Raw genomic sequence first — 22,066 nt, forward strand, 5'->3', positions numbered from 1 at the left:
ATACGGGCCGAGTCCGGGATTTACGGGAAATCGCGGGTTTTCGTTTGCAGGCGATTAAATTTCTTTTATTCAGCGTCTCATCAAAAATGAAACCATTTTTAAAAACTACAAGTCTCATGGGCTTTAGTGGTGAAATAATAATTTAAAAAATCGTTTGGGAAATGAGTTTACTCCCTGGGTACTTTCTTTGTATACTTTTGACTATACGGGCCGAGTCCGGGATTTACGGGAAATCGCAGGTTTTCGTTTGCCGGCGATTAAAGTTCTTTCATTAAGCGTCTCATCAAAAATGAAAACATTTTTGAAAACTACAAGTCTCATGCGTTTAGTGGTAAAAAAATAATATAAAAAATCGTTCGGAAAATGAGTTTACTCCCTGGGTACTTTCTTTGTATACTTTTGACTATACGGGCCAAGCCCGGGATTTACGGGAAATCGCGGGTTTTAGTTTGCCGGCGATTAAACTTCTTTTATTCAGCGTCTCATCAAAAATGAAAACATTTTTAAAAACTACAAGTCTTATGCGTTTTAGTGGTGAAAAAATAATTTATAAAATCGTTCTGGAAATGAGTTTACTCACAGGGTACTTTCTTTGTATACATTCGACTATACGGGCCAAGCCCGGGATTTACGGGAAATCGCGGGTTTTCGTTTGCCGGCGATTAAACCTCTTTCATTAAGCGTCTCATCAAAAATGAAAACATTTTTGAAAACTACAAGTCTCATGCGTTTTAGTGGTGAAAAAAATATCTAAAAAATCGTTCGGGAAATGAGTTTACTCCCTGGGTACTTTCTTTGTATACATTCGACAATACGGGCCAAGCCCCGGATTTACGGAAAATCGCGGGTTTTCGTTTGCCGGCGATTAAACCTCTTTCATTAAGCGTCTCATCAAAAATGAAAACATTTTTGAAAACTACAAGTCTCATGCGTTTTAGTGGTGAAAAAAATATTTAAAAAATCGTTCGGGAAATGAGTTTACTCCCTGGGTACTTTCTTTGTATACATTCGGCAATACGGGCCAAGCCCCAGATTTACGGGAAATCGCGGGATTTCGTTTGCCGGCGATTAAACCTCTTTCAGTAAGCGTCTCATCAAAAATGAAAACATTTTTGAAAACTACAAGTCTCATGCGTTTTAGTGGTGAAAAAATAATTTAAAAAATCGTTCGGAAAATGAGTTTACTCCCTGGGTACTTTCTTTGTATACTTTTGACTATACGGGTCGAGCCCAGGATTTGCAGGAAATCGCGGATTTTCGTTTGCCGGCGATTAAACCACTTTCATTAAGCGTCTCATCAAAAATGAAAACATTTCTGAAAAGTACAAGTCTCATGCGTTTTAGTGGTGAAAAAATAATTTAAAAAATCGTTCGGGAAATGATTTTACTCACAGGGTACTTTCTTTGTATACATTCGACTATACGGGCCAAGCCCGGGATTTACGGGAATTTGCGGGTTTTCGTTTGCCGGCGATTAAACTTCTTTTATTCAGCGTCTCATCAAAAATGAAAACATTTTTGAAAACTACAAGTCTCATGGGATTTAGTGGTGAAATAATAATTTAAAAAATCGTTTGGGAAATGAGTTTACTCCCTGGGTACTTTCTTTGTATACTTTTGACTATACCGGCCGAGTCCGGGATTTACGGGAAATCGCAGGTTTTCGTTTGCCGGCGATTAAACTACTTTTATTCAGCGTCTCATCAAAAATGAAAACATTTTTGAAAACTACAAGCCTCATGCGTTTTAGTGGTGAAAAAAAAATTTAAAAAATCGTTCGGGAAATGAGTTTACACCCTGGGTACTTTCTTTGTATACTTTTGACTATACGGGCCGAGTCCGGGGTTTACGGGAAATGGCGGGTTTTCGTTTGCCGGCGATTAAACCTCTTTTATTCAGCGTCCCATCAAAAATGAAAACATTTTTGAAAAACTACAAGTCTCATGCGTTTTAGTGGTGAAAAAAAATTTAAAAAATCGTTCGGGAAATGAGTTTACTCCCTGGGTACTTTTTTTGTATACTTTTGACTATACGGGCCGAGTCCGGGGTTTACGGGAAATGGCGGGTTTTCGTTTGCCGGCGATTAAACTTCTTTTATTCAGCGTCTCATCAAAAATGAAAACATTTTTAAAAACTACAAGTCTCATGGGCTTTAGTGGTGAAATAGTTATTTAAAAAATCGTTTGAGAAATGAGTTTACTCCCTGGGTACTTTCTTTGTATACTTTTGACTATACAGGCCGAGTCCGGGATTTACGGGAAATCGCAGGTTTTCGTTTGCCGGCGATTAAACTTCTTTTATTCAGCGTCTCATCAAAAATGAAAACATTTTTGAAAACTACAAGTCTCATGCGTTTTAGTGGTGAAAAAATAATTTAAAAAATCGTTCGGGAAATGAGTTTACACCCTGGGTATTTTCTTTGTATACTTTTGACTATAAAGGCCGAGTCCGGGATTTACAGGAAATCGCAGGTTTTCCTTTGCCGGCGATTAAACTTCTTTTATTCAGCGTCTCATCAAAATTGAAAACATTTTTGAAAACTACAAGCCTCATGCGTTTTAGTGGTGCAAAAAAAATTTAAAAAATCGTTCGGGAAATGAGTTTACACCCTGGGTACTTTCTTTGTATACTTTTGACTATACGGGCCGAGTCCGGTGTTTACGGGAAATGGCGGGTTTTCGTTTGCCGGCGATTAAACCTCTTTTATTCAGCGTCCCATCAAAAATGAAAACTTTTTTGAAAAACTACAAGTCTCATGCGTTTTAGTGGTGAAAAAAAATTTAAAAAATCGTTTGGGAAATGAGTTTACTCCCTGGGTACTTTCTTTGTATACTTTTGACTATACGGGCCGAGTCCGGGGTTTACGGGAAATGGCGGGTTTTCGTTTGCCGGCGATTAAACTTCTTTTATTCAGCGTCTCATCAAAAATGAAAACATTTTTAAAAACTACAAGTCTCATGGGCTTTAGTGGTGAAATAGTTATTTAAAAAATCGTTTGAGAAATGAGTTTACTCCCTGGGTACTTTCTTTGTATACTTTTGACTATACAGGCCGAGTCCGGGATTTCCGGGAAATCGCAGGTTTTCGTTTGCCGGCGATTAAACTTCTTTTATTCAGCGTCTCATCAAAAATGAAAACATTTTTGAAAACTACAAGTCTCATGCGTTTTAGTGGTGAAAAAATAATTTAAAAAATCGTTCGGGAAATGAGTTTACACCCTGGGTACTTTCTTTGTATACTTTTGACTATAAGGGCCGAGTCCGGGATTTACGGGAATCACCACTAAAGCCCATGAGACTTGTAGTTTTTAAAAATGTTTTCATTTTTGATGAGACGCTGAATAAAAGAAGTTTAATCGCCGGCAAACGAAAACCTGCCATTTCCCGTAAACCCCGGACTCGGCCCGTATAGTCAAAAGTATACAAAGAAAGTACCCAGGGAGTAAACTCATTTCCCAAACGATTTTTTAAATTCTTTTTCACCACTAAAACGCATGAGACTTGTAGTTTTTCAAAAATGTTTTCATTTTTGATTGGACGCTGAATAAAAGAGGTTTAATCGCCGGCAAACGAAAACCCGCCATTTCCCGTAAACCCCGGACTCGGCCCGTATAGTCAAAAGTATACAAAGAAAGTACCCAGGGTGTAAACTCATTTCCCGAACGATTTTTTAAATTTTTTTTGCACCACTTAAACGCATGAGGCTTGTAGTTTTCAAAAATGTTTTCATTTTTGATGAGACGCTGAATAAAAGAAGTTTAATCGCCGGCAAACGAAAACCTGCGATTTCCCGTAAATCCCGGACTCGGCCCTTATAGTCAAAAGTATACAAAGAAAGTACCCAGGGTGTAAACTCATTTCCCGAACGATTTTTTAAATTATTTTTTCACCACTAAAACGCATGAGACTTGTAGTTTTCAAAAATGTTTTCATTTTTGATGAGACGCTGAATAAAAGAAGTTTAATCGCCGGCAAACGAAAACCTGCGATTTCCCGTAAATCCCGGACTCGGCCTGTATAGTCAAAAGTATACAAAGAAAGTACCCAGGGAGTAAACTCATTTCTCAAACGATTTTTTAAATAACTATTTCACCACTAAAGCCCATGAGACTTGTAGTTTTTAAAAATGTTTTCATTTTTGATGAGACGCTGAATAAAAGAAGTTTAATCGCCGGCAAACGAAAACCCGCCATTTCCCGTAAACCCCGGACTCGGCCCATATAGTCAAAAGTATACAAAGAATGTACCCAGGGAGTAAACCCATTTCCCGAACGATTTTTTATATTTTTTTTCACCACTAAAACGCATGAGACTTGTAGTTTTTCAAAAATGTTTTCATTTTTGATGGGACGCTGAATAAAAGAGGTTTAATCGCCGGCAAACGAAAACCCGCCATTTCCCGTAAACCCCGGACTCGGCCCGTATAGTCAAAAGTGTACAAGGAAAGTACCCAGGGTGTAAACTCATTTCCCGAACGATTTTTTAAATTTTTTTTTCACCACTAAAACGCATGAGGCTTGTAGTTTTCAAAAATGTTTTCATTTTTGATGAGACGCTGAATAAAAGTAGTTTATTCGCCGGCAAACGAAAACCTGCGATTTCCCGTAAATCCCGGACTCGGCCGGTATAGTCAAAAGTATACAAAGAAAGTACCCAGGGAGTAAACTCATTTCCCAAACGATTTTTTAAATTATTATTTCACCACTAAAGCCCATGAGACTTGTAGTTTTCAAAAATGTTTTCATTTTTGATGAGACGCTGAATAAAAGAAGTTTAATCGCCGGCAAACGAAAACCCGCGAATTCCCGTAAATCCCGGGCTTGGCCCGTATAGTCAAATGTATACAAAGAAAGTACCCTGTGAGTAAACTCATTTCCCGAACGATTTTTTAAATTATTTTTTCACCACTAAAAGGCATGAGACTTGTAGTGTTCAGAAATGTTTTCATTTTTGATGAGACGCTTAATGAAAGTGGTTTAATCGCCGGCAAACGAAAATCCGCGATTTCCCGCAAATCCTGGGCTCGACCCGTATAGTCAAAAGTATACAAAGAAAGTACCCAGGGAGTAAACTCATTTTCCAAACGATTTTTTAAATTATTTTTTCACCACTAAAACGCATGAGACTTGTAGTTTTCAAAAATGTTTTCATTTTTGATGAGACGCTTACTGAAAGGGGTTTAATCGCCGGCAAACGAAATCCCGCGATTTCCCGTAAATCCGGGTATGGCCCGTATTGTCGAATGTATACAAAGAAAGTACCCAGGGAGTAAACTCATTTCCCGAACGATTTTTTAAATATTTTTTTCACCACTAAAACGCATGAGACTTGTAGTTTTCAAAAATGTTTTCATTTTTGATGAGACGCTTAATGAAAGAGGTTTAATCGCCGGCAAACGAAAACCCGCGATTTTCCGTAAATCCGGGGCTTGGCCCGTATTGTCGAATGTATACAAAGAAAGTACCCAGGGAGTAAACTCATTTCCCGAACGATTTTTTAGATATTTTTTTCACCACTAAAACGCATGAGACTTGTAGTTTTCAAAAATGTTTTCATTTTTGATGAGACGCTTAATGAAAGAGGTTTAATCGCCGGCAAACGAAAACCCGCGATTTCCCGTAAATCCCGGGCTTGGCCCGTATAGTCAAATGTATACAAAGAAAGTACCCTGTGAGTAAACTCATTTCCCGAACGATTTTATAAATTATTTTTTCACCACTAAAACGCATAAGACTTGTAGTTTTTAAAAATGTTTTCATTTTTGATGAGACGCTGAATAAAAGAAGTTTAATCGCCGGCAAACGAAAACCCGCGATTTCCCGTAAATCCCGGGCTTGGCCCGTATAGTCAAAAGTATACAAAGAAAGTACCCAGGAAGTAAACTCATTTCCCGAACGATTTTTTAAATTATTTTTTCAACACTAAAACGCATGAGACTTGTAGTTTTCAAAAATGTTTTCATTTTTGCTGAGACGCTGAATAAAAGAAGTTTAATCGCCGGCAAACGAAATCCCGCCATTTCCCGTAAACCCCGGACTCGGCCCGTATAGTCAAAAGTATACAAAGAAAGTACCCAGGGAGTAAACTCATTTCCCGAACGATTTTTTATATTTTTTTTTTACCACTAAACGCATGAGACTTGTAGTTTTCAAAAATGTTTTCATTTTTGATGAGACGCTTAATGAAAGAACTTTAATCGCCGGCAAACGAAAACCTGCGATTTCCCGTAAATCCCGGACTCGGCCAGTATAGTCAAAAGTATACAAAGAAAGTACCCAGGGAGTAAACTCATTTCCCAAACGATTTTTTAAATTATTATTTCACCACAAAAGCCCATGAGACTTGTAGTTTTTAAAAATGGTTTCATTTTTGATGAGACGCTGAATAAAAGAAGTTTAATCGCCTGCAAATGAAAACCCGCGATTTCCCGTAAATCCCGGACTCGGCCCGTATAGTCAAAAGTATACAAGGAAAGAACCCAGTGAGTAAACTCATTTCCTGAACGAATTTTTAAATTATTTTTTCACCACTAAAACGCATGAGACTTGTAGTTTTCAAAAATGTTTTCATTTTTGATGAGACGCTTAATGAAAGAGGTTTAATCGCCGGCAAACGAAAACCCGCGATTTCCCGTAAATCCCGGGCTTGGCCCGTATAGTCGAATGTATACAAAGAAAGTACCCTGTGAGTAAACTCATTTCCCGAACGATTTTATAAATTATTTTTTCACCACTAAAACGCATAAGACTTGTAGTTTTTAAAAATGTTTTCATTTTTGATGAGACGCTGAATAAAAGAAGTTTAATCGCCGGCAAACGAAAACCCGCGATTTCCCGTAAATCCCGGGCTTGGCCCGTATAGTCAAAAGTATACAAAGAAAGTACTCAGGAAGTAAACTCATTTCCCGAACGATTTTTTAAATTATTTTTTCAACACTAAAACGCATGAGACTTGTAGTTTTCAAAAATGTTTTCATTTTTGCTGAGACGCTGAATAAAAGAAGTTTAATCGCCGGCAAACGAAATCCCGCCATTTCCCGTAAACCCCGGACTCGGCCCGTATAGTCAAAAGTATACAAAGAAAGTACCCAGGGAGTAAACTCATTTCCCGAACGATTTTTTATATTTTTTTTTTACCACTAAACGCATGAGACTTGTAGTTTTCAAAAATGTTTTCATTTTTGATGAGACGCTTAATGAAAGAACTTTAATCGCCGGCAAACGAAAACCTGCGATTTCCCGTAAATCCCGGACTCGGCCAGTATAGTCAAAAGTATACAAAGAAAGTACCCAGGGAGTAAACTCATTTCCCAAACGATTTTTTAAATTATTATTTCACCACAAAAGCCCATGAGACTTGTAGTTTTTAAAAATGGTTTCATTTTTGATGAGACGCTGAATAAAGGAAGTTTAATCGCCTGCAAATGAAAACCCGCGATTTCCCGTAAATCCCGGACTCGGCCCGTATAGTCAAAAGTATACAAGGAAAGAACCCAGTGAGTAAACTCATTTCCTGAACGAATTTTTAAATTATTTTTTCACCACTAAAACGCATGAGACTTGTAGTTTTCAAAAATGTTTTCATTTTTGATGAGACGCTGAATAAAAGAAGTTTAATCGCCGGCAAACAAAAACCTGCGATTTCCTTTAAATCCTGGTCCCGGCCCGTATAGTCAAAAGTTACAAAGAAAGTAACCAGGGTGTAAACTCATTTCCCCAACGATTTTTTAAATTATTTTTTCACCACTAAAACGCATGAGACTTGTAGTTTTCAAAAGTGTTTTCATTTTTGATGAGACGCTGATTAAAAAAAAGAGTTTAATCGCCGGCAAACGAAAACCTGCGATTTCCCGTAAATCCCAGACTCGGCCCGTATAGTTAAAAGTATACACAGAAAGTACCCAGGAAGTAAATTCATTTCCCAAACGATTTTTTAAATTATTATTTCACCACTAAAGCCCATGAGACTTGTAGTTTTTAAAAATGTTTTCATTTTTGATGAGACGCTGAATAAAAGAAGTTTAATCGCCGGCAAACGAAAACCCGCGATTTCCCGTAAATCCCGGACTCGGCCCGTATAGTCAAAAGTAAACATGGAAAGTACCCAGTGAGTAAACTTATTTTCCGAACGAATTTTTAAGTTATTTTTTCACCACTAAAACGCATGAGACTTGTAGTTTTTAGAAATGTTTTCATTTTTGATGAGACGCTTAATGAAAGTGGTTTAATCGGCGGCGAACGAAAACCCGCGATTTCCCGTAAATCCCGGGCTAGGCCCGTATAGTCGAATGTATACAAAGAAAGTACCCTGTGAGTAAACTCATTTCCAAAACGATTTTTTAAATTATCTTTTCACCACTAAAACGCTTGAGACTTGTAGTTATCAAAAATGTTTTCATTTTTGATGAGACGCTGAATAAAAGAAGTTCATTCGCCGGCAAACGAAAACCCGCCATTTCCCGTAAACCCCGGACTCGGCCCGCATAGTCAAAAGTATACAAAGAAAGTACCCTGTGAGTAAACCCATTTCCAAAACGATTTTTTAAATTATCTTTTCACCACTAAAACGCATGAGACTTGTAGTTTTCAAAAATGTTTTCATTTTTGATGAGACACTTAATGAAAGAGGTTTAATCGCCGGCAAACAAAAACCTGCGATTTCCTTTAAATCCTGGACCCGGCCCGTATAGTCAAAAGTTACAAAGAAAGTAACCAGGGTGTAAACTCATTTCCCCAACGATTTTTTAAATTATTTTTTCACCACTAAAACGCATAAGACTTGTAGTTTTCAAAAATGTTTTCATTTTTGATGAGACACTTAATGAAAGAGGTTTAATCGCCGGCAAACGAAAACCCGCGATTTCCCGTAAATCCCGGGCTTGGCCCGTATAGTCGAATGTATACAAAGAAAGTACCCTGTGAGTAAACTCATTTCCAGAAAGATTTTTTAAATTATTTTTTCACCACTAAAACGCATAAGACTTGTAGTTTTTAAAAATGTTTTCATTTTTAATGAGACGCTGAATAAAAGAAGTTTAATCGCCGGCAAACGAAAACCCGCGATTTCCCGTAAATCCCGGGCTTGGCCCGCATAGTCAAAATAATACAAAGAAAGTACCCAGGGAGTAAACTCATTTCCCGAACGATTTTTTAAATTATTTTTTCACCACTAAAACGCATGGACTTGTAGTTTTCAAAAATGTTTTCATTTTTGATGAGACGCTGAATAAAAGAAGTTTAATCGCCGGCAAACGAAAACCCGCGATTTCCCGTAAATCCCGGGCTTGGCCTGTATAGTCAAAAGTATACAAAGAAAGTACCCAGGGAGTAAACTCATTTCCCGAACGAGTTTTTAAATTATTTTTTCACCACTAAAACGCATGAGACTTGTAGTTTTCAAAAATGTTTTCATTTTTGATGAGACGCGGAATAAAAGAAGTTTAATCGCCGGCAAACGAAATCCCGCCATTTCCCGTAAACCCCGGACTCGGCCCGTATAGTCAAAAGTATACAAAGAAAGTACCCAGGGAGTAAACTCATTTCCCGAACGATTTTTTATATTATTTTTTTACAACTAAACGCATGAGACTTGTAGTTTTCAAAAATGTTTTCATATTTGATGGGACGCTGAATAAAAGAAGTTTAATCGCCAGCAAACGAAAATCCGCGATTTCCCGTAAATCCCGGACTCGGCCCGTATAGTCAAAAGTATACAAAGAAAGTACCCTGTGAGTAAACCCATTTCCAAAACGATTTTTTAAATTATCTTTTCACCACTAAAACGCATGAGACTTGTAGTTTTCAAAAATGTTTTCATTTTTGATGAGACACTTAATGAAAGAGGTTTAATCGCCGGCAAACGAAAACCTGCGATTTCCCGTAAATCCCGGGCTTGGAACGTATAGTCGAATGTATACAAAGAAAGTACCCTGTAAGTAAACTCATTTCCAGAAAGATTTTTTAAATTATTTTTTCACCACTAAAACGCATAAGACTTGTAGTTTTCAAAAATGTTTTCATTTTTGATGAGACACTTAATGAAAGAGGTTTAATCGCCGGCAAACGAAAACCCGCGATTTCCCGTAAATCCCGGGCTTGGCCCGTATAGTCGAATGTATACAAAGAAAGTACCCTGTGAGTAAACTCATTTCCAGAAAGATTTTTTAAATTATTTTTTAACCACTAAAACGCATGAGACTTGTAGTTTTCAAAAATGTTTTCATTTTTGATGAGACGCGGAATAAAAGAAGTTTAATCGCCGGCAAACGAAATCCCGCCATTTCCCGTAAACCCCGGACTCGGCCCGTATAGTCAAAAGTATACAAAGAAAGTACCCAGGGAGTAAACTCATTTCCCGAACGATTTTTTATATTATTTTTTTACAACTAAACGCATGAGACTTGTAGTTTTCAAAAATGTTTTCATATTTGATGGGACGCTGAATAAAAGAAGTTTAATCGCCAGCAAACGAAAATCCGCGATTTCCCGTAAATCCCGGACTCGGCCCGTATAGTCAAAAGTATACAAAGAAAGTACCCAGGGAGTAAACTCATTTCCCGAACGATTTTTTAAATTTTTTTTTCACCACTAAAACGCATGAGACTTGTAGTTTTCAAAAATGTTTTCATTTTTGATGAGACGCCTAATGAAAGAAGTTTAATCGCCGGCAAACGAAACCCTGCGATTTCCCGTAAATCCCGGACTCGGCCCGTATAGTCAAAAGTATACAAAGAAAGTACCCAGGGAGTAAACTCATTTCCCAAACGATTTTTTTAATTATTATTTCACCACTAAAACGCTTGAGACTTGTAGTTTTCAAAAATGGTTTCATTTTTGATGAGACGCTGAATAAAAGAACTTTATTCGCCGGCAAACGAAAACCCGCCATTTCCCGTAAACCCCGGACTCGGCCCGCATAGTCAAAAGTATACAAAGAAAGTACCCTGTGAGTAAACCCATTTCCAAAACGATTTTTTAAATTATCTTTTCACCACTAAAACGCATGAGACTTGTAGTTTTCAAAAATGTTTTCATTTTTGATGAGACACTTAATGAAAGAGGTTTAATCGCCGGCAAACGAAAACCTGCGATTTCCCGTAAATCCCGGGCTTGGAACGTATAGTCGAATGTATACAAAGAAAGTACCCTGTAAGTAAACTCATTTCCAGAAAGATTTTTTAAATTATTTTTTCACCACTAAAACGCATAAGACTTGTAGTTTTCAAAAATGTTTTCATTTTTGATGAGACACTTAATGAAAGAGGTTTAATCGCCGGCAAACGAAAACCCGCGATTTCCCGTAAATCCCGGGCTTGGCCCGTATAGTCGAATGTATACAAAGAAAGTACCCTGTGAGTAAACTCATTTCCAGAAAGATTTTTTAAATTATTTTTTCACCACTAAAACGCTTGAGACTTGTAGTTTTCAAAAATGGTTTCATTTTTGATGAGACGCTGAATAAAAGAACTTTATTCGCCGGCAAACGAAAACCCGCCATTTCCCGTAAACCCCGGACTCGGCCCGCACAGTCAAAAGTATACAAAGAAAGTACCCTGTGAGTAAACCCATTTCCAAAACGATTTTTTAAATTATCTTTTCACCACTAAAACGCATGAGACTTGTAGTTTTCAAAAATGTTTTCATTTTTGATGAGACACTTAATGAAAGAGGTTTAATCGCCGGCAAACGAAAACCTGCGATTTCCCGTAAATCCCGGGCTTGGAACGTATAGTCGAATGTATACAAAGAAAGTACCCTGTAAGTAAACTCATTTCCAGAAAGATTTTTTAAATTATTTTTTCACCACTAAAACGCATAAGACTTGTAGTTTTCAAAAATGTTTTCATTTTTGATGAGACACTTAATGAAAGAGGTTTAATCGCCGGCAAACGAAAACCCGTGATTTCCCATAAATCCCGGGCTTGGCCCGTATAGTCGAATGTATACAAAGAAAGTACCCTGTGAGTAAACTCATTTCCAGAAAGATTTTTTAAATTATTTTTTCACCACTAAAACGCATAAGACTTGTAGTTTTTAAAAATGTTTTCATTTTTAATGAGACGCTGAATAAAAGAAGTTTAATCGCCGGCAAACGAAAACCCGCGATTTCCCGTAAATCCCGGGCTTGGCCCGCATAGTCAAAATAATACAAAGAAAGTACCCAGGGAGTAAACTCATTTCCCGAACGATTTTTTAAATTATTTTTTCACCACTAAAACGCATGGACTTGTAGTTTTCAAAAATGTTTTCATTTTTGATGAGACGCTGAATAAAAGAAGTTTAATCGCCGGCAAACGAAAACCCGCGATTTCCCGTAAATCCCGGGCTTGGCCTGTATTGTCAAAAGTATACAAAGAAAGTACCCTGTGAGTAAACCCATTTCCCGAACGAGTTTTTAAATTATTTTTTCACCACTAAAACGCATGAGACTTGTAGTTTTCAAAAATGTTTTCATTTTTGATGAGACACTTAATGAAAGAGGTTTAATCGCCGGCAAACGAAAACCTGCGATTTCCCGTAAATCCCGGGCTTGGAACGTATAGTCGAATGTATACAAAGAAAGTACCCTGTAAGTAAACTCATTTCCAGAAAGATTTTTTAAATTATTTTTTCACCACTAAAACGCATAAGACTTGTAGTTTTTAAAAATGTTTTCATTTTTAATGAGACGCTGAATAAAAGAAGTTTAATCGCCGGCAAACGAAAACCCGCGATTTCCCGTAAATCCCGGGCTTGGCCCGCATAGTCAAAATAATACAAAGAAAGTACCCAGGGAGTAAACTCATTTCCCGAACGATTTTTTAAATTATTTTTTCACCACTAAAACGCATGGACTTGTAGTTTTCAAAAATGTTTTCATTTTTGATGAGACGCTGAATAAAAGAAGTTTAATCGCCGGCAAACGAAAACCCGCGATTTCCCGTAAATCCCGGGCTTGGCCTGTATTGTCAAAAGTATACAAAGAAAGTACCCTGTGAGTAAACCCATTTCCCGAACGAGTTTTTAAATTATTTTTTCACCACTAAAACGCATGAGACTTGTAGTTTTCAAAAATGTTTTCATTTTTGATGAGACACTTAATGAAAGAGGTTTAATCGCCGGCAAACGAAAACCTGCGATTTCCCGTAAATCCCGGGCTTGGAACGTATAGTCGAATGTATACAAAGAAAGTACCCTGTAAGTAAACTCATTTCCAGAAAGATTTTTTAAATTATTTTTTCACCACTAAAACGCATAAGACTTGTAGTTTTCAAAAATGTTTTCATTTTTGATGAGACACTTAATGAAAGAGGTTTAATCGCCGGCAAACGAAAACCCGCGATTTCCCGTAAATCCCGGGCTTGGCCCGTATAGTCGAATGTATACAAAGAAAGTACCCTGTGAGTAAACTCATTTCCAGAAAGATTTTTTAAATTATTTTTTCACCACTAAAACGCTTGAGACTTGTAGTTTTCAAAAATGGTTTCATTTTTGATGAGACGCTGAATAAAAGAACTTTATTCGCCGGCAAACGAAAACCCGCCATTTCCCGTAAACCCCGGACTCGGCCCGCACAGTCAAAAGTATACAAAGAAAGTACCCTGTGAGTAAACCCATTTCCAAAACGATTTTTTAAATTATCTTTTCACCACTAAAACGCATGAGACTTGTAGTTTTCAAAAATGTTTTCATTTTTGATGAGACACTTAATGAAAGAGGTTTAATCGCCGGCAAACGAAAACCTGCGATTTCCCGTAAATCCCGGGCTTGGAACGTATAGTCGAATGTATACAAAGAAAGTACCCTGTAAGTAAACTCATTTCCAGAAAGATTTTTTAAATTATTTTTTCACCACTAAAACGCATAAGACTTGTAGTTTTCAAAAATGTTTTCATTTTTGATGAGACACTTAATGAAAGAGGTTTAATCGCCGGCAAACGAAAACCCGCGATTTCCCGTAAATCCCGGGCTTGGCCCGTATAGTCGAATGTATACAAAGAAAGTACCCTGTGAGTAAACTCATTTCCAGAAAGATTTTTTAAATTATTTTTTCACCACTAAAACGCATAAGACTTGTAGTTTTTAAAAATGTTTTCATTTTTAATGAGACGCTGAATAAAAGAAGTTTAATCGCCGGCAAACGAAAACCCGCGATTTCCCGTAAATCCCGGGCTTGGCCCGCATAGTCAAAATAATACAAAGAAAGTACCCAGGGAGTAAACTCATTTCCCGAACGATTTTTTAAATTATTTTTTCACCACTAAAACGCATGGACTTGTAGTTTTCAAAAATGTTTTCATTTTTGATGAGACGCTGAATAAAAGAAGTTTAATCGCCGGCAAACGAAAACCCGCGATTTCCCGTAAATCCCGGGCTTGGCCTGTATTGTCAAAAGTATACAAAGAAAGTACCCAGGGAGTAAACTCATTTCCCGAACGAGTTTTTAAATTATTTTTTCACCACTAAAACGCATGAGACTTGTAGTTTTCAAAAATGTTTTCATTTTTGATGAGACGCGGAATAAAAGAAGTTTAATCGCCGGCAAACGAAATCCCGCCATTTCCCGTAAACCCCGGACTCGGCCCGTATAGTCAAAAGTATACAAAAAAAGTACCCAGGGAGTAAACTCATTTCCCGAACGATTTTTTATATTATTTTTTTACAACTAAACGCATGAGACTTGTAGTTTTCAAAAATGTTTTCATATTTGATGGGACGCTGAATAAAAGAAGTTTAATCGCCAGCAAACAAAAATCCGCGATTTCTCGTAAATCCCGGACTCGGCCCGTATAGTCAAAAGTATACAAAGAAAGTACCCAGGGAGTAAACTCATTTCCCGAACGATTTTTTAAATTTTTTTTTCACCACTAAAACGCATGAGACTTGTAGTTTTAAAAAATGTTTTCATTTTTGATGAGACGCCTAATGAAAGAAGTTTAATCGCCGGCAAACGAAACCCTGCGATTTCCCGTAAATCCCGGACTCGGCCCGTATAGTCAAAAGTATACAAAGAAAGTACCCAGGGAGTAAACTCATTTCCCAAACGATTTTTTTAATTATTATTTCACCACTAAAGCCCATGAGATTTGTAGTTTTTAAAAATGGTTTCATTTTTGATGAGACGCTGAATAAAAGAAATTTAATCGCCTGCAAACCAAAACCCGCGATTTCCCGTAAATCCCGGACTCGGCCCGTATAGTCAAAAGTATACAAGGAAAGAACCCAGTGAGTAAACTCATTTCCCGAACGAATTTTTAAATTATTTTTTCACCACTAAAACGCATGAGACTTGTAGTTTTCAAAAATGTTTTCATTTTTGATGAGACGCTGAATAAAAGAAGTTTAATCGCCGGCAAACGAAAACCTGCGATTTCCCTTAAATCCTGGACTCGGCCCGTATAGTCAAAAGTTACAAAGAAAGTACCCAGGGTGTAAACACATTTCCCGAACGATTTTTTAAATTATTTTTTCACCACTAAAACGCATGAGACTTGTAGTTTTCAAAATTGTTTTCATTTTTGATGAGACGCTGATTAAAAAAAAGAGTTTAATCTCCGGCAAACGAAAACCTGCGATTTCCCGTAAATCCCGGACTCGGCCCGTATAGTCAAAAGTATACACAGAAAGTACCCAGGGAGTAAATTCATTTCCCAAACGATTTTTTAAATTATTATATCACCACTAAAGCCCATGAGACTTGTAGTTTTTTAAAATGTTTTCATTTTTGATGAGACGCTGAATAAAAGAAGTTTAATCGCCGGCAAACGAAAACCCGCGATTTCCCGTAAATCCCGGGCTTGGCCTGTATAGTCAAAAGTATACAAAGAAAGTACCCAGGGAGTAAACTCATTTCCCGAACGAGTTTTTAAATTTTTTTTTCACCACTAAAACGCATGAGACTTGTAGTTTTCAAAAATGTTTTCATTTTTGATGAGACGCCTAATGAAAGAAGTTTAATCGCCGGCAAACGAAACCCTGCGATTTCCCGTAAATCCCGGACTCGGCCCGTATAGTCAAAAGTATACAAAGAAAGTACCCAGGGAGTAAACTCATTTCCCAAACGATTTTTTTAATTATTATTTCACCACTAAAGTAGGCTGTTCAGTCACGTGACTTTTTGCCGTGTTCGGAAATTCAGCTTAAAACAAGCTCGCACACGGCAACGCGTATTTTGTTATTGCGCGTGATGGCACTTATTTTAAATCGTCGAATTCGGCACCTATTTCGCTTAAGACAGATGGTGTATGGGCAGATAGTGATTGTTAAGTACCTTAAATTTGTTTTTTTGAATGAGACTTGTTTAAACGACCAACAGTGTATTCAGATTTCGACGAGGGAAATGTAAACTTGGCGCAAACAGAGGAAAGTGCATGACGTATCAGGTAGTCTCACTTGAAATTAGTTTATATTAAAAATATACTTTCAATTTCTATTCTTATTCCTAACTTTCCTGCATGACAAATCTGGAGAAAAAGCATTTTTTGTTTATATCGAACCCCCGTCTTAAAGTTCTATGTGACTTGCTGCAGTGCAACAACGAATTTCGACTTTTTATTTATTTTATTTTATTATATAATTTATAGTCTTGGAATGATGGCTATTAATCATGGCTATGTGCTAGATATTCCAGTTAACATTAGACACAGCTACTAAACTAAAGCACCAAAGCTAGCTAGCTACCTAGCTATATATATATTAGCCGAAGTAGTGGACCAGAAGATGGAGTGTGTGATGTTGTGTTTAATTATTCCATACCACTGTGTGGTTAATAGATAAAGGTATATTTTGCTTACTACTAGTGTGATTTGGTTTTTAAACACTTAAAGTATTAGGCTTGGAAATTTGTTGATTCCAGATACCAATTTGTTACCCACTCAGTTCTTGCAAACTGTTTACTGTTTACCATTATTCTTTTTTACAAAAACGCCTCTCTTCCAACTTTCCAGGCCTAAAGTTAGCTAAGAGTCAGAGTAGGTTACTTTATAGCTAGCTTATACTGTTTTAAAAAGCAAGATTTAGATAATAATTGAAGAGATAATGATTATATAATGTTATTTTTGTAAATATTCCATTGTTTAGTATGTATAGCTATATCATAATTGCTGACGTAAACTAGAAAGGCAGATAATACACAGTCTAGGTAGGAATGGTATTTTAAAAATAATATGCATTGGTTAAAAGTTTTGCAGCTTATGTTAGACAATAAAATTATTAGTGCAGTTTCGCTTGATATATTTTCAGCTTTAAAAATGAGTATTAAAAATAAACAAGTTTATGATCTTTTTTCTTCATTGAATGAAAAAAGCATTAAAGAAGTAAGTGATGGATTTGTTTTACTTGGTGTTGAAATAACATGTCCAGAAAAAGCGTTATATACAAAAGTTAAAAGACTAGTAGAGAAAGTAAATGGTCTGAAAAAAAGGAAAGCTAATTCTGCTATAGAAACTTTGTTGGAAGCTGAGTTTAGTGTTCCAGTGCAAATTACCCCACATCAGCGATCTATTGATGCGGCTAGTTCTAGAAATGAAGTTTTGTTTAAAGAGAAAATGAAACAATTAAAGGAGGAAAACAAAAGTTTAAAAAGAAAGTGCGAAAATTTTCAAGAATTAGAAATTCAATACAACACACAAGTCAAAGAGGTTAAGAAACTTAGTAACGAGTTATTTGTAGCAATGAAGGATGAAAATAAGTTGACAGCAGAATATCGTCGTATAAAGAACAATTATCTTGAAGTAGAGGAAAAACTTAGAAATGTGGAATTGAAATTTAAAGATAATAGCAAAGCGAGGGCAGATAAATTGAGAAATTTATCAAAGAAAATTAAAAACAGAGATGATAAAATTAATAAAATGGAATCAGAAATAGCTGAATTGATATCTGGTACTGAGAATAAAAGTGATGAGTTGGATGACATGAAAGTAAACTTGAACAGACTCAATGATAAATTAGAAAACAGTGAAACTATAGTTGATGATCTGCGGAATGAGAAAGCAAAACTGAAAAGAAAGACGCACAGTTTGTTGTTAAAAATTGAAAACCAGAAAAAATTGATTGACCACAAAGAAGTGAATGATATGAAGTGTTTAAAAAGTGATTATGACAAACTCTGTACAAACATGAAGCAACTTACTGAAGAAAATCGTGATTTGCAAATGCTCGTTTCGTTATTAAACGACAATGAAATTGTAACATTTGAAGGTGGTCGTTATTCAGACGAAATAAGAGAAGTTGTTATGGAATTACTTTCCTTGAATGTCAGCATGGGAAAGGTAAATGATGTGATCAAGGTTGTACTTGAAAAACTTGCAAAAAAAAGGGTTGACAGGTTGCCTTCACAAGGTTTAAAAAGTCATTTAATGCAAGAAGCATTAATTTTAGCACAATTACAGGTTGCAGAAGCAATGATTGATAATGACAAGGAGGCGTTTGGTAATTGTTTACATGGAGATGGTACATCAAAATACCATAAACATTATCAAAATTTTCAGATTACAACATCGAAAGGAAAAACTTTAACATTTGGATTATCAGAAGTTGCAGGTGGCGATGCGGCAATAGTAATGAAAAATTTTACTGACACAATTGATGACATGTGTGACATTCTGAAAGAATGTGACAAGGATGCAAATTTTTCCCGGCTTGTCACATCAATCAAATCTACAATGTCGGATCTTGGCCCTATTAATCCTTTATTTAACTCACAACTGAAATCTTTAAGGGAAAAATTATTACCAAATGTTGTAGAAAACTGGAATTATTTAAGCGAAACACAAAAAACGGACATGACCGATATGGGAAATTTCTTTTGCAAATTACATCTTCTGGCAAATTTTGCCTCAGAGGCAGATAAAGTTCTGCATTCATTTGAGAGAATGGTCCTCTGTGATGACTATGAAACAGTATTTGCCTTCAATAGTGCAAAAGAATCTTCTGCTTCTAGATTAGTGCGTACAGCTTGTAAAGCTTTTCATGTGCGTGGAAGTGACGAATGTGGAGTAGCATCGTATTTTAACTCGTTTTTAGCTGGTCGCAATCAGAAATCTTACTTTGTACCATTTATTGGAAATCGTTTTAACATATTGTTTTATAACGCTGCTGCATTATATTACCATCGTGATGCAGTCGTATCTTTTCTTTCATCATGGCCTGATCCTAATAATTTACTGAAAGCTGTAAATGAAGACGTATCAAATAAGTTGTTTCTTAGTGAAGTCAGAGCACTTGGCATTATTGATAAATTATTGACTGGTCCATTGTGGCGATTAATAGAGTCTTGTGAAAGTATCCTCGAAATAAATCCATACCTGTTACAACTTAAAGTCAAACTATCTGCACTCTGCAACAATTGTTCATCACTTCTATCTGGCAGTCATATTTTCCAAGAGGATGGTATTATTGTACACAACAAAGATGAATTATTTATCAAGCTATTTGAGGATACAGGTGATGATGAATTGGATATTCTAACACAGCAAGCCCTTGAAATTATTTGCCATGCAATTCTCATCATCTTAGAGCGTCAATGTAAGGATCAACTGCCTGGAGGAAAGTACTGGAGCCCCAGTCAGATAATAAAGGAGACGTCATCAATTGTACCAGTAACCAATAAGGCTTCTGAAAGTGACTTTGCAATTTTGGATTTGTTAGTGAAAACGAAGCCAAGTGCCAATGTTGAAACATTGCAGGCTTTAACCATGTGGTCGCGTAACAAAACACTTGATTGGTTTGAACAGAAGTCTTATGATGAGAAAAAAAGTATGATGGAATCAGCCAGACATAATGTGGAAAAAATGAAGGCGAAGTATAAATCAAGGAGAAAAGAACTGTTGGAGGAGAGGAAAAGGAAATTGCTTGCTAAACAAGATATGAAAAAGAAAGCTGAAGAGAAAATAGCATTGAAGAAAGTGGAAGCTTTTAACAAATTGCTTGAGCTAAATGTCCAGGCTTGGATATCTGTTGATGAACTGAAAAAAAACATCATGGATATATCATCACAAAAACGTGCAGAAGTTTTGCTAGCGCAAATGAATTTTTACAGGCATGTTATGCCTTTCAAATGCAATTCCAAATTGTTTAACAAAACAAAACAGAGTGGAAACAAAAGAGTTGATTTGTCTTGGGAAGAGCTTCTTGAAAACTTTGTTAAAATCATGCATGTAACATTTTCATCATCTGCAGAAAAGGTAACAAAGGATAACCTGAAGTCGAAGGAAGATAGAGATGAAGTAGTTGCAACCCAAAAAAAGGAACTGATGGAAAAGATCAAGAAAGAAAGGATGAAAAAACTGTCTGAACAACAAAAAAGCAACAAACTCCCTTCCTTCATCAAAGACCCTGATTGTTTAGTTGGTTTACACATACGGCATCATTTAAAGGAAGAAGATGAAGAGGATGCATATTGGTGTAAAGGGGAAATTCTAAGTGTAGCAAAACGACATTCCAATCCTAAACGCACGTTGTTTAATGTAGTATATGAGTCAGAACCTGAGACAGTTTGGAGTTTTCCAATAATTTTAGATTTTGAGAAGGGAGACGTTATTATGTTATCTTAGAATATAGTTAGTTATAGTATAGTTATATATTTGAGGGAAGAAATTTTTGTGGTAATGTATTTCGTTCAAACCGTGGAACTTTTTTATGGCAAAAACTTCTTCCTTTGAGGATCATTGTTTTGTCAACTTGTGACATGTGGTATATATTGTTCTATTAAAACATTTAGCACTTATGGTAGCTTAATATTTTGCGTTCTTTTTTTTATTTAGGTGCTAAAAGGTGCAGTTGTTCCATTTTCATCTGGTCTGCATATTTATACTCTGTCAAATATTTTGCAAGCTTTAAGAGTGTTTGTCAAAGTTTTATAGTTACCAACTTAGTGTTTTACAGTGGTTCCTGTGGACTTTCTTTTTACATTTCCTTAAATTTGAAATATCTTTTCAGCTATTACGTTATTTTCTCTGGCTGGTCTGCAAAAATATAAATTTCGTACATTTCTATGAAGTCTCTCAATGTTAAGATTACAGTTTATAAACATTTTTGCCGGTTATTGTATAATTGTTTTGCTTTTATACATTGATTTTATGTTATTTTTGAGCTACAGCATCATTTTTACTATCTGGTCTGCAAATTACACTCTTGTCAAATATTTTGTACTCTTCAAGAGTGTTTGTAAAATTTTTGAATAGTTACTAATTTGTGGTGTTTTATTATGTTCCTGTGAATTTTTTTCGCATTTTCATCAATTTGGAAAGATTTTTTCAACTATGACGTCATTTTTTCTATCTGGTCTGCAAATTACACTCTTGTCAGATATTTGTACTCCTTAAGAGTGTTTGTATAATTTTTGAATAGTTACTAATTTGTGGTGTTTTATTATGTTCCTGTGAACTTTTTTGCATTTTCATCAATTTGGAAAGATTTTTTCAACTATGACGTCATTTTTTCTATCTGGTCTGCAAATTTACACCCTTGTCCGAAATTTCGTACACTCTAATGAACTTTGTTTAACGTTAAGATTACAGTTTATAAAATTGTTTACTGGTTGTTGTATACTTTCTTGCGCTTTTAGAGCAATTTGTAGTAATATTTGAGCTATGACGTCATCATTACGTCATTTCTAAAAATAAACCATCAAAAATTAATATATTTTTTCTTTTACAAATATACTATCTACTGTAAAAATTTTAAGTTCTTACCATGTCTCAATCTGGAGTTATTGATTTTTAAAGATAGAAATTGTGAAAAAAAACCTATACATGACCCCCGTCTTTGTGCCGTGTTTTGTTGCGAAATTGGCCGAAAAACGCAACAAAAAAGGGCTATACTATCTATCATAAAAATAACAATAACTAGAGAATGGCTTGGAGTTAGGAGTTGCGCGACCCCTCGTTGAAACCGTATAGAAATGTAGAAAACGTTGCATACGGCTAGAAGGTCGAGCGGCGCATAGAAAAATTTGACCTGAACAGCCTAACTAAAGCCCATGAGATTTGTAGTTTTTAAAAATGGTTTCATTTTTGATGAGACGCTGAATAAAAGAAATTTAATCGCCTGCAAACCAAAACCCGCGATTTCCCGTAAATCCCGGACTCG

At 36.2% G+C, this 22,066-nt stretch overlaps 1 long non-coding RNA gene across 1 annotated transcript; it reads left to right on the top strand.

The window, feature by feature from the left end:
* The first annotated feature begins 16,123 nt into the window (after positions 1-16,123).
* Positions 16,124-21,615, top strand: LOC130645820 (uncharacterized). Its single transcript, XR_008982744.1, has 3 exons — positions 16,124-16,359; positions 16,561-16,755; positions 20,740-21,615. It is a non-coding gene; the product is annotated as an uncharacterized LOC130645820 (long non-coding RNA).
* The last annotated feature ends 451 nt before the right edge of the window (positions 21,616-22,066 follow it).

Source organism: Hydractinia symbiolongicarpus, chromosome 5 (genome assembly GCF_029227915.1).
Source record: "Hydractinia symbiolongicarpus strain clone_291-10 chromosome 5, HSymV2.1, whole genome shotgun sequence".
Classification (NCBI taxonomy): domain Eukaryota; kingdom Metazoa; phylum Cnidaria; class Hydrozoa; order Anthoathecata; family Hydractiniidae; genus Hydractinia; species Hydractinia symbiolongicarpus.